Genomic DNA, 16,304 nt, shown 5'->3' with positions numbered 1-16,304 from the left:
GAGAGAGAGAGAGAGAGCACTGGAGCAGGGGGAGGGTTAGAGGGAGAAGGAGAGAGAGAATCTCAAGCAGACTCTGCACTGAGCTCAACATGGGGCTTGAACTCACAACTCAGATCATGACCTGAGCTGAAATCAAGAGTCAGACGCTTAACCAACTGAGCCACGCAGGCTCCCCTCTTTGTTCTTATATTTAAATTTGGCAGCTTGTACATTGTATATGGTGTATTTTTATCCAATCTGAAATCTGTCTTTAAATTGGTCTTTTATAGGGGCGCCTGGGTGGCTCAGTTGGTTAAGCGACTGCCTTCGGCTCAGGTCATGATCCTGGAGTCCTGGGATCGAGTCCCGCATCGGGCTCCCTGCTCAGCGGGGGGTCTGCTTCTCCCTCTGCCCTCTTCCCTCTCGTGCTGTCTCTCATTCTCTCTCTCAAATAAATAAATAAAATCTTTAAAAAAAAAAATAAAAAAAAAAAAAAATAAAAAAAAAAAAATAAAAAAAAAAAAAAAAATAAATTGGTCTTTTATATTTAACACAGTTATTGTTATAATTGGGTTTAAGTCTGTTGTCTTGCTTTTGGTTTTCTATTGGTTTTCTCTGGTTTTTTTGTCCCTTTATTCCTGCTTTCTTGGCTTCCTTTATATAAATGAAATATTTGTATTCATCTGTTTTTCTCTTCTATTCTCTTTTCATTTATAACTTTTTGTTATTCTTTTAGTGGTCCCTCTAGAAATTACAATATATATTATATATATATATATATTTTAAAGATTTTATTTATTTATTTGACAGAGAGATAGCGAGAGCAGGAACACAAGCAGGGGAAGTGGGAGAAGGAGAAGCAGGCTTCCCGCTGAGCAGGGAGCTGGATGTGGGGCTCGATCCCAGGACCCTGGGATCATGACCGGAGCTGAAGACAGACGCTTAATGACTGAGCCACCCAGGCGCCCCACAATATATATTATATTGTATATATATTTATAAGTCTACTTAAGTTAGTACTTTGAAGAATATAAGAATCTTATTTTTTTATTATTATTATGTTATGTTAATCACCATACATTACATCATTAGTTTTTGATGTAGTGTTCCATGACTCATTGTTTGCTTATAACACCCAGTGCTCCATGCAGAACGTGCCCTCTTTAATACCCATCACCAGGCTAACCCATCCTCCCACCTCCCTCCCCTCTAGAACCCTCAGTTTGTTTTTCAGAGTCCATCATCTCTCATGGTTCTTCTCCCCCTCCAATTCCCCCCCTTCATTCTTCCCCTCCTGCTATCTTTTTCCTTTTTTTTTTTTTTTAACATATAATGTATTATTTGTTTCAGAGGTACAGATCTGTGATTCAACAGTCTTCCACAATTCACAGCGCTCACCATAGCACATACCTTCCCCAATGTCTATCACCCAGCCACCCCATCCCTCCCACCCCCCACCACTCCAGCAACCCTCAGTTTGTTTCCTGAGATTAAGAATTCCTCATATCAGGGCGCCTGGGTGGCTCAGTCGTTAAGCGTCTGCCTTCGGCTCAGGTCATGATCCCAGCGTCCTGGGATCGAGCCCCGCATTGGGCTCCCTCCTCAGCGGGAGGCCTGCTTCTCCCTCTCCCACTCCCCCTGCTTGTGTTCCCTCTCTCACTGTGTCTCTCTCTGTCAAATAAATAAATAAAATCTTTAAAAAAAAAAAAAAGAATTCTTCATATCAGTGAGGTCATATGATACATGTCTTTCTCTGATTGACTTATTTCGCTCAGCATAACACCCTCCAGTTCCATCCACGTCGTTGCAAATGGCAAGATTTCATTCCTTTTGATGGCTGCATAATATTCCATTGTATATATATACCACATCTTCTTTATTCATTCATCTGTCGATGGACATCTTGACTCTTTCCACAGTTTGGCTATCGTGTACATTGCTGCTATAAACATCAGGGTGCACGTACCCCTTCAGATCCCTACATTTGTATCTTTGGGCTAAATACCCAGTAGTGCAATTGCTGGGTCGTAGGGTAGCTCTATTTTCAACTTTTTGAGGAAACTCCAGACTGTTTTCCAGAGTGGCTGCACCAGCTTACCTCTTCCTACTTTTTGTACTATTGTCATTTATTTTACTTCTTCATGTGTTTTAAGTTCCACAAGATCTTATTGTTGTTTTAAGCAATCAACATTTATTTATACTTACTTATTTTTTTTAAAGATTTTATTTATTTGAGAGAGAGAGAGCAAGGGCATGAGCAGGGGGAGGGGCAGAGGGAGAAGCAGACTCCCTGCTGAACAGGGAGCCTGATGTGGGGCTCAATCCCAGGACCCTGGGATCATGACCTGAGCTGAAGGCAGACACTTAACCGACTGAGCCACCCAAGCACCCTATTTATACTTACTTATATCATGAACCTTAGCATATTTAAATTTAGCAATATATTTTACCTCTTTATCTTTTAGCAGTTCTGTTCTTTCATCTGAGATCAGCCTGAAGAACTCTCTTTAGTATTTCTTAAAAATCAAATCTATAGGGCACCTGGGTGGTTCATTTGGTTGGGCATTGGACTCTTGGTTTTGGCTCAGGTGGTGATCTCAGGGTTGTGAGATCAAGCCCCAAGTCAGTCTCTGCACTCAGCATGGAGTCTGCTTGAGATTCTCTTCTTTCTCCCTCTGCCCCTTCCACTTGTGTGCTCCCTCTCTCTCTCTCTCAAATAAATTAACTAAAAAAAAATTTTTTTAAGGGGCCCCTGGCTGGCTCAGTTGGTTAAGTGTTTGCCTTTGGCTCAAGTCATGATCTCAGGGTCCTGGGATTGAGCCCCACATCGGGCTCCCTGCTCAGCGGGGCATCTGCTTCTCCCTCTCCCCTCTGCTTATCCCGTGCTTGTGTGTGTGCCCTCTCTCTCGAATAAACAAATAAAATTAAAAAAAATTTTTTTTTACGTTGTGATAAAGAACACGCAACATGAAATTTACCAACTCTAGGGGCGCCTGGGTGGCTCAGTCATTGAGCGTCTGCCTTTGGCTCAGGTCATGATCCCAGGGTCCTGGGATCGAGCCCCATATCTGGCTCCCTGCTCAGCGGGAAGCCTGCTTCTCCCTCTCCCACTCCCCCTGCTTGTGTTCCCTCTCTTGCTGTGTCTCTCTCAGTCAAATAAATAAATAAAATCTTTAAAAAATTTTTTTACCAGCTCTACCATGTTCAAGTATACAGTTCAGTAGTGTTACATATATTCACATTGCTGTGTAATAGATCTCCAGAACTGAAACTCTGTACCCATTAAACAGTAACTCCCCATTTCCCTTTATCCCCATCCTTCATACAGTATTTGTCCTTTTCGTGATTGGCTTATTTAATTTAGCATAATATCCCCATGTTGTAGCTTGGGACAGGATTTCCATTTTAAGACTGAATAATTGTGTGTATTTACCAATTTTGTTTATACATTCATCCATTTATGGACATTTGGGTAGTTTCTACCCATTAGCTATTGTGAAAAATGCTGCTATGAACATGTGTGTACAAATATCTCTTTGAGATTTTGCTTTCAGTTCTTTTGGGTATATATCAAGAAGTAGGATTGCTGGGTCATATGGTGATTCTATTTTTAATTTTTTGAGGAAATGTCATACTGTTTGCCATAATGACTGCACCATTTTACATTCCCACCAACAGTGTACAAGGGTTCCAATTTCTTGTCATACTTGACAATACTTATTTTCTGTCTTGTTTTGTATTTTATTAATAACCATCCTAATAGCTGTGAGATTGTCTCATTGGTTTTAGTTTGCATTTCTCTAATGATTAGTGATACGAATACTTTTTCATATACTTGTTGGCCATTTGTATATTATCTTTGGAGAAGACAAACCATTAGAAAGAAGTATTAGAAAGGTCTATGGCCGTACCACCCTGAATGTGCCCTATCTCGTCTGATCTCGGAAGCTAAGCAGGGTTGGGCCTGATTAGTACTTGGATGGGAGAAGTATAAGAAAGAACTATGCTGGGGTGCCTGGGTGGCTCCAAATCCAAACCTAAAACATAAAGCTCCTAAGAAAAAAATATGGAAAATGATTCATAACACTGGATTTGGCAATGATTTCTTAGATATGACACAAAGGACACAACAGCAAAATCAAAACTAGACAAATGGGACTAAGTCAAACCTAAAAATTTCTGTATGTGAAATGACACAATCAATAGAGTGAAAAGGCAGCCTATGGTCTAATATGGGAGAAAATATTTGCCAATTATATATTGATAAGGGGTTAATATCCAGAATATATAAAGAATTCCAACAACTCAACAACAACAACAAATAACCCAATAAAAAATGGGCAAAGAATAGTTTTGAATAGTTCTTTCTTTCTTTTTTTCTTTTTTTTAAGATTTTATTTATCCACTTGAGAGAGAGAGTGTGAGCATGAGCTGGGGGTGGGGGGAGAAGAGCAGAGGGAGAGGGAGAAGCAGGGGCACCTGGGTGGCTCAGTTGGTTAAGCGGCTGCCTTCAGCTCAGGTCATGATCCTGGGGTCCTGGCTTCGAGCCCCACATCAGGCTCCCTGCTCAGTGGAGAGCCTGCTTCTCCCTCTCCCTCTGCCTGCCACTCTGCCTACTTGTGCTCTCTCTCTATCTGTTGAATAAATAAATAAAATCTTTAAAAAAGAAATAAAAATAAATAAAAATGTTATTTCATTGTCTTCTGACTTCCATAATTTCTTTTGAAAAGTTAACTTTCAAACTTATTGGTGCCCTCCCTTTTTAATCTTTCTGTTTTTAAAATTTTCCCCTTTTTAAAAAATGATATTATTTATGTATTTATTTATTTAAGAGAGAGAGAGTGAGAGGGGAGGGATAATGGGGGAGAGAGAGAATCTCAAGCCAACTCTGCACAGAGCGTGGAGCCCAAGGTGGGGCTCAGTCCCACAACCCTGAGATCACAACCCAACCTGAAACCAAGAGTTGGAACTTAACAGACTGAGCTACCCAGGTGCCCCAAGATTTTCCCTTTTATATTTGTTTTTCTTCAGTTTGACTATCATATGCCTAGATGTAGTTTTCTCTGTATCTCATTTGAGACTTGTAGAGCATATTGAATGTGTGTTTTAATAACTTACATCAGTTTGGGGAAATTTTTGTCTACTATTTCTTCACATATTGCTTCTTTTCATTCTTTCTCTCCTCTGCTTGTTCAACTCCAATTACATGGATGTTAGACCTTTCTATCATGTTCTGTAAGTCTCTTATACTCTTTTTTGTGTTTTCTGTCTTGTTTACTCTCTGTGCTTCAATTTAATACGTTGACCTGTTCTCCAGTTTACTAATTATCTGTTCTGTTGTATTGATTTGATATCAAACCCATCAATTGGATTTTTTTTTCAGATTTTATTTATTTGTTTGTCAGAGAGAGAGAGAGAGAGCACAAGCAGGGGGAGTGGCAGGTAGAGGGAGAAGCAGGCTCCCCACTGGGCAAGGAGCCTGATGCGGAACTCGATCCCAGAACCCTGGGATCATGACCTGAGCTGAAGGCAGATGCTTAACTGACTGAGCCACTCAGGCATCCCATCATCAATTGGATTTTTAAATTCAGGTATAATCACTTTCTGTTATAGAACTTACAGTTGACTTTTAAAAAATATATAGATTTTTATTTTTATTTATTTATTTTAAAGATTTTATTTATTTATTTGACAGAGAGAGGCACAGCAAGAGAAGGAACACAAGCAGGGGGAGTGGGAGAGGGAGAAGCAGGCTTCCCGCTGAGGAAGGAGCCTGATGCGGGGCTCGATCCCAGGAACCTGAGATCATGACCTGAGCCGAAGGCAGACGCTTAACAACTGAGCCACCCAGGTGCCCCATAATATATAGATTTTTAAACAACAGGTGTTGGAGAGGATGTGGAGAAAAAGGAACTTTTGTGTACTGTTGGGAATGCAAACTGGTACCACTATGGAAAACAGAATGGAGTTTCCTCAAAAAATTAAAAATAAAATTACCATTTGATCCAGTAATCTCACTACTGGATATTTACCCAAAGAATACAAGGAAACGAATTCAAATGGATATATGCACCCCTATGTTTATTGCAGCATTATTTACAATAGCCAAATTATGGAAGCAGCCCAAGTGTCCACTGACATTTGGACAAAGAAGATGTGGTATACATGTATATATATATACATACACACATACACAGTGCAATATTATTCAGCCATAACAAAGAATGAAATCTTGCCATTTGCAACAACACAGATGAAGCTAGAGAGTATAATGCTAAGCGAAATAAGTTAGTCAGAGAAAGACAACTAGCATATGATTTCATACGTGGAATTTAAGAAACAAAACAGGTGAATAAGGGGAAAAAAAAGAGACAAACCAAAAAACAGACTTCTTTTTTTTAACAAATCAAGAGTACACTTATCATGATGAGCACTGAGTAATGCATGGAATTGTTGAATCACTATATTATACACCTCAAACTAATATAACACTATGTTAACTATATTGGAATTAAAATAAAAAACTTAATAAAAATATATAGATTCTTGCTCTTTGGCGAAATTCTTTATCCCTTCTTCTCTTGGATATAAATCATTTAATCCTTGTTTGATTACATTCCAAAATCAAATTCACCTATTGTCTGGGTTTCTTTTCTTGTTTTTTGATAATTTGATCCTTTTCTTTTACTATGCTTTGATTGGATTGGGGCACGGATGACGAGTTGTACTCGTTCTCTCTGACAGAGCAGCAGTGTACCAGCTTGATCCTAATGTGCTTCTCTTCTCTAATTGTTCATAAACTTGAAGTTCTGCTTGTGTTTATTGCTTTGCAGTGGCTTCGTACAGTTTGTCTTAGGTTGGATTCTTCCAGAGGTAGACCCTGAACCAAGGATTTTGATAAAATGATTAAGAAAGTGCTTCCTAGGTAAACCATTAAGGGAATGGAAGAAGCAAGATATGGAAGAAGCCAAGGGAGGGTACCATTTAGGTGAAGACCCAGGATCAGGCTCATCTCCAGAACACTCTGGAACATCAATTAGCACCTTAGAGCTTGTCTCACCCAAAGGCAAAGGAATTGAGCTTTTGTATCCCCACAGTAGTCTGTCATTGGCTATGGTCTGTCCTAGGGAATGTCACACTTCCAAGCATTTTTGGCTGTCCTTATGGCAAAGCAACTCCAGTGCCCATGCACAATCCCCCAAAACACAGTTTCTCAACTTTTTGCTCATTATCACACCCTTAGTTAGACTTCTTAGGCATTTTTTCCCTAATCACTTTCTATGAAATTTTATTAGTATAACTATACTGTATATCTGTTTATGTACAATATTTTTACCTGTACTTTATATATAAAAAGAGTACGATTTTTTTTTCTCCCCAAGAACCAATTATTGCCCCCACTGAGAATGCATACTCTAAGGATTGCAGGTATGAATTGTTAACAACAAAGTGTTTAGTTGCTGACATTTGGGTATACAGGACTGGGAATGGGATCCAAGGGAATCTGGATGGGTCACCAATAGTTTTGCCACATAGTTGTTCTAAATATTTTGTGTAATTTATTATTATTTTGTGGGAGGGTTAGTCCAATACAAGCTCTCTGATCATGGCCAGAGCCAGAAGGCCCCCATTTCTCTTTATTTCTAACAATAGAATGAAAAGTATTTCACAGGCATCAGCAAGCAGATAAGGGAGGTACAATCTTCTCTTTGATTCTGCATTCTCATAGTGTCAAAACTTATTGTGGATAGGGAACTTCTTTTAATCTCTTAAGGGAGCCTGAGTTATAAAGGACAATATCCACACTTTGCTTATTCAAAGGGGAGCACTAGCTGAAATGCTAGCAGACTAATGTTTGTGGTAGAGGGGTGGGCCTGACGTATGGGAGGGAAGTGTCTCAGCATCACTGAGCTTTGTCACTGAGACCTACAATTTTAATGGTTACGAGTTCTAATTTTACCCATCATTGGTTGTGTGACTTGGGCAAGATAATGGATATGAGTTAATGAGTGAAGGAAGGTCATGTTAATAGATTTTATTTCTTTTCTTTTTTTTAGGATGTATTCATCTTTTTCAGAGAGAGAGCGCCAGAGATTGTGAGTGGGGGAGGGGCAGAGGGAGAGAATCCTTTTTTCTTATAAGGCTTTTTTTGGGGGTATTTGCTTTTGTGCTACTTCAGATAACATCTTCAGGGGCACCTGGGTGGCTCAGTTGGTTAAGTCTAAATTCTATCATCTCATTTTTCACTTTTATCGTTTTTACTTATGTTTTCTCAAAACTTCTATCATTTCATTGATTTGCTTTAGCTCATTTTGAATTATTAAGCTGTGATTTTCAGCTGTTTTGTGGGCATGTTTTAAACTTTGTTTTCGGGGTGCCTGGGTGGCTCAGTGGTTAAGCCTCTGCCTTTGGCTCAGGTCATGATCCCAGGGTCCTGGGATCGAGCCCCGCATCGGGCTCCCTGCTCGGCGGGAAGCCTGCTTCTCCCTCTCCCACTCCCCCTGCTTGTGTTCCCTCTCTCACTGTGTCTCTCTCTGTCAAATAAATAAATAAAAAATCTTAAAACAAACAAACAAAAAAACATTTGTTTTCATTGTGTGATTTAGTGATGTTATTGATGTTATCCTAAGATCTTTTTCCTCATAATAACTTTGAGATTTGACTGCCTTCCTTTTTGTTGCTCATATTTATGGGAAATTAGTTTGCTTGAACTTTATTTTACCTTTTTTGTTTTTAAATGTAAGCTCTTCACCCAATGTGGGTCTTAAACTCACACCCTGAGATCAAGAGTTGTATGCTCTACTGACTGAGCCAGCCAGGTTGCCCCAATTTGCCTGAACTTTTAGATGAGAAAAATAAGGATAATTTTTCTAGCTGCTTAGTCAAAGCTCTCTTTTCTATTGTTTTATGAAGTGTTCAGAAATATTGCCTTGAACTTTCTGAGATCTTGACTCCACTTTTTTTTTTTCATCCTTTCATTTGTTCAGCAAATGTTTTTTTGTTTTTTGTTTTTTGTTTTTTTTTAAAGATTTATTTATTTATTTGACAGAGACGCAGTGAGAGAGGGAACACAAGCAGGGGGAGAGGGAGAAGCAGGCTTCCTGTGGAGCAGGGAGCCCGATGCGGGGCTCAATCCCAGGAGCCCGATGCGGGGCTCGATCCCAGGACCCCGGGATCACGACCCGAGCCGAAGGCAGAGGCTTAACGACTGAGCCCCCCAGGCGCCCCCGGCAGATGTTTATTGAGGACTTGCACTGTACCAGGCGCTGTGCTGCCTGCTTTAAGTGGCTTTAATGTGCGTTGGGACCAACGGGCACAAAGGAAGTGGGGGGGCTGGCAAGGGAGGAGAAGCAGAGATGAAGATGGGGCCGATCCAGTCTGGGTCAGGGAGCCTCTGCCCTCAGGGGCTGGGTGCTGCGGAGGCCTAGGACCCAGGCTGCTTATCCCAACTGGATGTCCCTGGCCATACCTGTGATGCCCACTCTTTTTTTTTTTCCCCTTAAGATCTATTTACTTATTTGAGAGAGAGAGAGAGAGTACAAGCAGGGGGAAGGAGCAGAGGGAGAAGCAGACTCCCCACCGAGCAGGGAGCCTGATGCAGCCCGATCCCAGGACCCTGGGATCATGTCATAATCTGAGCAGAGGGCAGACACTTAACCAACTGAGCCACCCAGGCACCCTGTAATGCTCACTCTAAAGGCACTTTCAACACTGCCCTGTCGGAAAGAGGGCTTTCACATTCAGCTGGAAGTTGGAAGGCAAAAAGGGGAGAGGGCCCCCAAGCAAGCCCCCTGGGGTGACAGGAGCTGGCAGTGCTCCTGGACTACTTAGGAGAGGCACCATGACCTTCCCAAGCCCCTACTTATCTTTTGAATCCTTAATGGAAGAAGGTAAATCAGACAAGACCCTGTGAATAAGACCTGAATTCCTTACTGCTTTGTGAACTCTGCGTTCCAAGGTTAACAGGGAAGGGCCCACTAGGCTGGTCTTTGGGGGAGCAAGAAAGAAGAGCCAGGGGGTGGCACCCCACAAACTTCCCCCAAAGCCAGAAGAGGGAGGAGGGCCTAAGGCAGAAGGCAAAGGGAGCTTGAAAGGAGCAGGCAAGGGCTGGCCAGGGGGTGAGCAGCTCTGCCTCAGACTAGCGCCGGTGGGCAGGAACCAGTTCTCCCACCAGCACACATGGAGCCCACAGGCCTGAGGGGATCCCCTTTAGGGGCAGAGCCTTGGGAATGGGGTCCTCAAGGTCTTCCAGAGCAGCACTGTAGCCCCTTGCTCAGCCCCTCCCCCCAACCAGTGTGTGGTGTAGGATGGGGGAGTGGGGGGGAAAGGGGGTGCTGTTTCCAGGCCACAGTGTGGCCTCTTTAAGCCCTACCCTGGGTAGGAGGTAGGAGGTAGGAGGGGAGAACAGACAGAGGGATGGGGAAGGGATGGGGAAGGGATGGAGAAAACAAGAGGGCAGATGGAGGGTGTGACTTTCACCTAAGTACGGCTTTTTTTTGTTTTAGTTTTTAATTAAATTACAGTTAATTAACATACAGTGTTATATTTCAGGTGTACAATATAGTGATTCAACACTTCCATGCATCACCCTGTGCTCATCTTGATAAGTGCATGCCTTAATTCCCATCACCTGTTTCACCCATCCCCCCACCCCCTCCCCTCTGATAAAATAATGGCTTTTTTTTTTTAAAGATTTTATTTATTTATTTGACAGAGAGAGACACAGCGAGAGAGGGAACACAAGCAGGGGGAGTGGGAGAGGGAGAAGCAGGCTTCCCGCAGAGCAGGGAGCACGATGCGGGGCTCGATCCCAGAACTCTGGGATTATGACCTGAGCCGAAGGCAGACGCTTAACGACTGAGCCACCCAGGCGCCCCTAAAATAATGGCTTTTTAAAAGCATTTTGAAAATCACACTCCCGGGGTGCCTGGGTGGCTCAGTAGGTTAAGCGTCTGCCTTCTGCCTGCTCCGCGGGAAGCCTGCTTCTCCCTCTGCCACTCCCCCTGCTTGTGTTCCCTCTCTTGCTGTGTCTATCTCTGTCAAATAAATAAATAAAATCCTAAAAGAAAAGAAAAGAAAAGAAAAAAGCACACACCTGAGTCTGTGTTTCAGGGACTCTGAGGCAGAGCTGAGAGATGGAAATATGTCTGGGGCAGAAAACAGGAAGTTGGTGGTGGGTCCCAAAAGGAAAAGGAGTGCGTGTGCTCTAAGCCTCAAAAGGAAGCAAGGCAGGAGGCAGCTGCAGGAAAGGTGGCACCAGACATGTGGCCACAGGAGGGATGTGACTGCTGGGTGTACAGGCCACAGAGAAGCCAAATAGTTGAGGGGGTTTACCATTCCAGAGTGGACCACAGATCAACCCTTAATGGCAGAGGCAGCTTTGGTCAAGATTAAGAGAGAGAGTGAGAGCCCATCGGGTCATGATCCCAGAATCCCAGGCTCCCTGCTCAGCGGGGAGTCTGCTTCTCCCTCTGCTCCTCACCCTGATCTTGTGCTCTCTCTCAAATAAATAAATAAAAATATATTTTTAAAAGAGAGAGAGTGAGAACCCAGAGGAAGACCTGAGGCAGGAGGCCTGTGGAGGTGCTCAAGCCCCGCCTGGGTCTCTGATGGGTGCCTAGCTCCCAGTCCCAGCACCAACAGGGAGGGAGAGAAAGCAGCCCTGAAGGTGCAGATCCCTGAAAGATTGGCTTCACTTTTTGTCTGGGTCTTTTGCCTTTGTCCCCATGTCCCTGTACTGGTCAAATGGCTTCTATTCCCTTTGTTTTTATGTCAGTGTGAGCCTTTATTCTGTCCTATTAATGATTTTTGCCATTTTCATTTCCTCACGTTCATCTTGCTTCTATCTGCTTCCTCATTCACAAATGCTAATATTATGTAGATCTTGTGGCCTCTCATGTTTTATTTTTTTCTACCCATTTCTGTTTTGGCATTTTGGTAATACATGTCACTAGGTAATACATGTCATAAGAGAGATCTTATCAGAGTGAAGAGGAAGTAATAATTAATTGTGGCCAGAGAAATCTGATAAGGTTTTATAGAGTAGATAACAGCTGAGGTAGCTTTTGAACAACAGACAGTAATTTAGTAGATATGCAAAATAACTTATTCAAAAAACTATTTTAGAGCAGTTCCCTTGAAATTGGTTCATTTTTCCTCTCCCATGGCATAATTTCCCTATAGTACAGCAACTCGTATTGATCTTAATTTTCTTATAATCATATATTTATGTAAATATGTCTAATGGAAGTCAGGGGAGTATATGGTTTTACTGCTGGGAGTGATCAGATTAAAAAAAGTAAATTAAGAATGGAACTGCCTAGGGGTGCCTGGCTGGCTCAGTTGGTGGAGTGTGCAACTCTTGATCTCAGGGTTGTGAGTGTGAGCCCCATGTTGGGTGTAGAGATTACTTTAAAAAAATAAAACAAAAGAAAATGAGAACTACCTAGAGCATGTGGCTTTTTTTTTTTTTTTTTTAAGATTTCATTTATTTGTTTGAGAGAGAGTGCAAGTGGGAGGGGGGTGCAGAGGGAGAGGGACCAGTGTGGAGCCTGACTGGGGGCTCGACGTGGGGTTGGATCTCACGACCCCAAGAATATGACCTCAGCTGAAACCAAGAGTCAGGTGCCCAACTGACTGAGCCACCCAGGTGCCCCAAGAGCATGTGCCTCTTGATCTCAGGATTGTGAGTTCAAGCCCCACATTGGGCATGGAGCCTACTTAAAAGGGGGGGGGGGGCACCTGGCTGGCTCAGTTGATGGAGTATGCACCTCTTGATCTCAGGGTTGTGAGTTTGAGCCCCATGTTGGGTATAGAGATTACTTAAAAATAAAATCTTAAAAAAGAAAAAAAAAAGAATGGGAACTATTTATATTGAAAGCACAGGTAGAAGAAGAGGGCCTAGTGAAGGATACTAAGAAGTGAAATCAGAGATTTATAAGGTAAACCAGGAAAGAGTGGTCTCAGAAAAGCCAAGGAGGAAGAGAATTTTAATAATGAGTCAATGATCAACAATGTAAAATTATACAGACAGGATAAGTTGAATGTACCCTCAAGCAAGGCATCGGATTTAGTAGTTAGGAGGTCACTAAGGATTCTTAGTGATTTCATTTGCTTCATTTTCCTTTAGATACTTGGAGGTTGCTAAAACTTAATCTTGTTTTAGATCTATGTAAAATATTTACATGGTTTCAAAGTCAAGTATACAAAACCTGTCTGGCTTTTATCTCTGTCTCCTCTATCCTGTTCCTCCTCCCACCCCATTGGTAACAATTTCTTTTTAATTTTATGATTTATTTTCCCTTTGTTTTTTAGATTTGAAACTTTTTTTTTCATACTCAAGTACCCATGGGCGGATGGCCCCACCTGCCTCTAGTCCCACTGGCCTTCACAAGAAGGAACATTTACTTTCCGTCAATACTTTAGGGAATGTCTCAGGGCGCCTGGGTGGCTCAGTTGTTTAAGCGACTGCTTTCGGCTCAGGTCACGATCCTGGAGTCCCGGGATCGAGTCCCGCATCGGGCTTCCTGCTCAGCGGGGAGTCTGCTTCTCCCTCTGACTCTCCCCCTCTCATGCTTTCTCTCTATCACGATCTCTCTCAATAAATAAAAATAAAAATCTTTAAAAAATTTTAAAAAATACTTTAGGGAATGTCTCAGCTTTGGTAGCTTGTAACGGGTCAGAGTGCAGGCAGAAGGGTTGGTGGCATTGATCTGCTTGGGCATCCAGTAACTGGTCAGCTGGTCAGTCTGGCCTGGGTAGCGGCATTCAAAGATTAATGGTAGTAATCGCCTTTGTAAGTTTGAGGAGTACTGAGGGAAATTTTTGTCTTGCAGTCACCATAATAGCATCATCAACCTGCTGTCCATATATTCCTATAAAATCTTTTTTAAAAAATATTTTATTTTTAAGTAAAATAAACCCAACATGGGGCTCGCACTCACAACCCCAAGATTAAAAGTTACACGCTCCACCAACTGAGCCAGCCAGGTGTCCCTTTTCCTGTAAAATCTTAAACCACAATTATTAACTAAGGTTATCCCATCCCTGAAGGCTTCTGTTGGTCACCAGAGAATCTCTGTAAGGATCAGATTAGAGTCTTTGAATATTCTCTCCTGGGATATGTTTTTCTATCCCATTCTTTGGAATTTTCATTGCTGGTAGCAGAGACAAGTGATAGGAAGAAAATCAAAGATCCAGGAATGGGACTCTCAGTTCAAGTCCATGGGTAGCAGTAGTTTGATCTGTGTGGAGAACAACATCAAACAGAGTTCCTTCAGAAGTTTCTCACTCTCATTGGCCTTTTTAGAAGAAGTTGTTTTCGTGGAAAGATAAGTAACTCTGTAGAAGTACATCTGAACCTTCTCCAGAGAAGATCACCATGCTATCTGTGTTTTTCCAGATGTACTTGGAAATTAAATACGTATCTCCTGAAGTGTGAACTGTTGTAAGGTCCTAAGCTTCCAAGGAAAATGTGACTTTATTCAGTGTCTGAATGCCTTCCTCAGAGTCAAAAAGGACTTCATGGTGTTCATTTGCTACCTTGCCAGCAGCCAGTAAATGGGGACTGTCTTCCATGCCAATTGCAAATGTCTGGAGAGCCTCTGTACCAGGGCCTCTTTTAGCTGCTTCAACAGGGTGAAAGCCGCCAAGCTGGAATCCAAGCCCCCTGATAAAAGGCATCCAGTCCTTCTGTCATGTAATGTTTCTCAATAGCATTGTCAAAAAGGATCTGTAAAAAAAAGGACCCAAAAGTAGGCATGTATATGAAGAGGAAAAAAGAACATGAATAAATCTGCTTCCCCAAGCAAACATTACTTTACCACCATGGAATCACAACAGGTTTGCCTTGAGTTTCCGTTTTAGGGAAACTGTCTCTTGCATTATCAGTTTGTCCTCTCTATTGGATCATTGATAGCATTTGCACATCCACACAAACTATACCATCTCTCGTCTTCCATCTCTCCTTCTCCTTTATAGCAAAAGTCCTTGAAAGAGTTGTCTATACTTGCTGTCTCCAGTTCTCCTCACCTTCTCTCCACAGTTTCCACGTCAATACCTGGGAGTAGTTTCTCTACACTGTTAGAGACAGCATGCAGGCATTTGTCTCTACAGTGATGATATTTAACCATTTCCATGGATGCAACTTTGTCACTTGACTTTAAATCCAAAATTTGATAGTGTCCCAGAAGAAAAGGCTCCACTTTTTTTTTTTAAAGGCTCCATTTTGATAAAGGAGTTGTGATGTGCTTCAGGTTAATAAGACCTTTAGCTTCTAAACACACAGCCCAAAATCCATCTTCTAGCATGGCTTTAAACAAAGGTCTGACTCCATACATAGGTGTCTGTGCCCAGGAACACTTTCTTATTGGTGGTATCCCATAAAATAAATGCAAGCTCCCCATCCAACATACAAATTATTTGCTCAGTTCCTCCTTTGTCATAACAATGAAGGATGATCTCACCATTAATTTTGGTCTAGTGATTAAATTCAAAATAAATTCAGGGATGCCTGGGTGGCTCAGTCATTGGGTGTCTACCTTCAGCTCAGGTCATGATCCCAGGGTCCTGGGATAGAGCCCCACGTTGGGCTCCCTGCTCAGCAGGGACCCTGCTTCTCCCTCTCTCTCTGCTGCTCCCCCTATTTGTGCGCACATGCTCTCTCTCTCTCTCTGTCCAAATAAATAAATAAAATCATTTAAAAAACCCCACAAAACTTAAAAAAAAATAAATTCAAAAGGAGAATTAAAGGATAATTAAATTCAAAAGGAGATGTGTTTCATCTCCTTGTGGTTGTAGATTTCACCATTGTAACAGAGCCCCAAGTAAGGATGTTTCTTTGCTCAAATTGACTGTGTTCCAAACAGTTGGTCAACCACTGCCAACCAGTGAAATCCAAAGCAGCAGTTCATGTATCTGTTGACATTCTGAAGATGAAATGAATCTGGACCTCTGTGTGTGATCTTCATAGCACTCAGACACTGATCAGAGAGACAGTCGTCACTGCCAGAAAGGGCGCAAATGCCACACATGGCTCAACGGAGCTACCAGCTTTCTGGGTGTGAGCAGGTCAGACGGGCAGCAGAATGGAATCGAGGGCTATGGATTATCTGTTTTTGTCTTTAATATAAGCATTATCTATATATATCTGTTATCCTCCTTTCTTAGATAAATGGTAGCATGCTCTACATACTTTTCTCTACCTTGACCTACCTTTCTTTCTTTCTTTCTTTCTTTCTTTCTTTCTTTCTTTCTTTCTTTCTTTCTTTCTTTCTTTCTTTCTTTCTTTCTTTCTTTCAGAAGGCTCCACACCTAATATGGGGCTT

General features: G+C 42.0%; 1 pseudogene; it reads right to left on the bottom strand.

Moving 5' to 3' along the window:
- Positions 1 to 16,010, bottom strand: part of LOC118534527 (asparagine synthetase [glutamine-hydrolyzing]-like) — a 36,513-nt pseudogene extending 20,503 nt beyond the window's left edge.
- Positions 16,011 to 16,304: the final 294 nt, after the last annotated feature.

Source organism: Halichoerus grypus, chromosome 4 (assembly GCF_964656455.1).
Source record: "Halichoerus grypus chromosome 4, mHalGry1.hap1.1, whole genome shotgun sequence".
NCBI lineage: Eukaryota > Metazoa > Chordata > Mammalia > Carnivora > Phocidae > Halichoerus > Halichoerus grypus.
The sequence above is the reverse complement of the archived record's forward strand: the minus strand, read 5'-3'. Positions and strand labels throughout refer to the sequence as shown.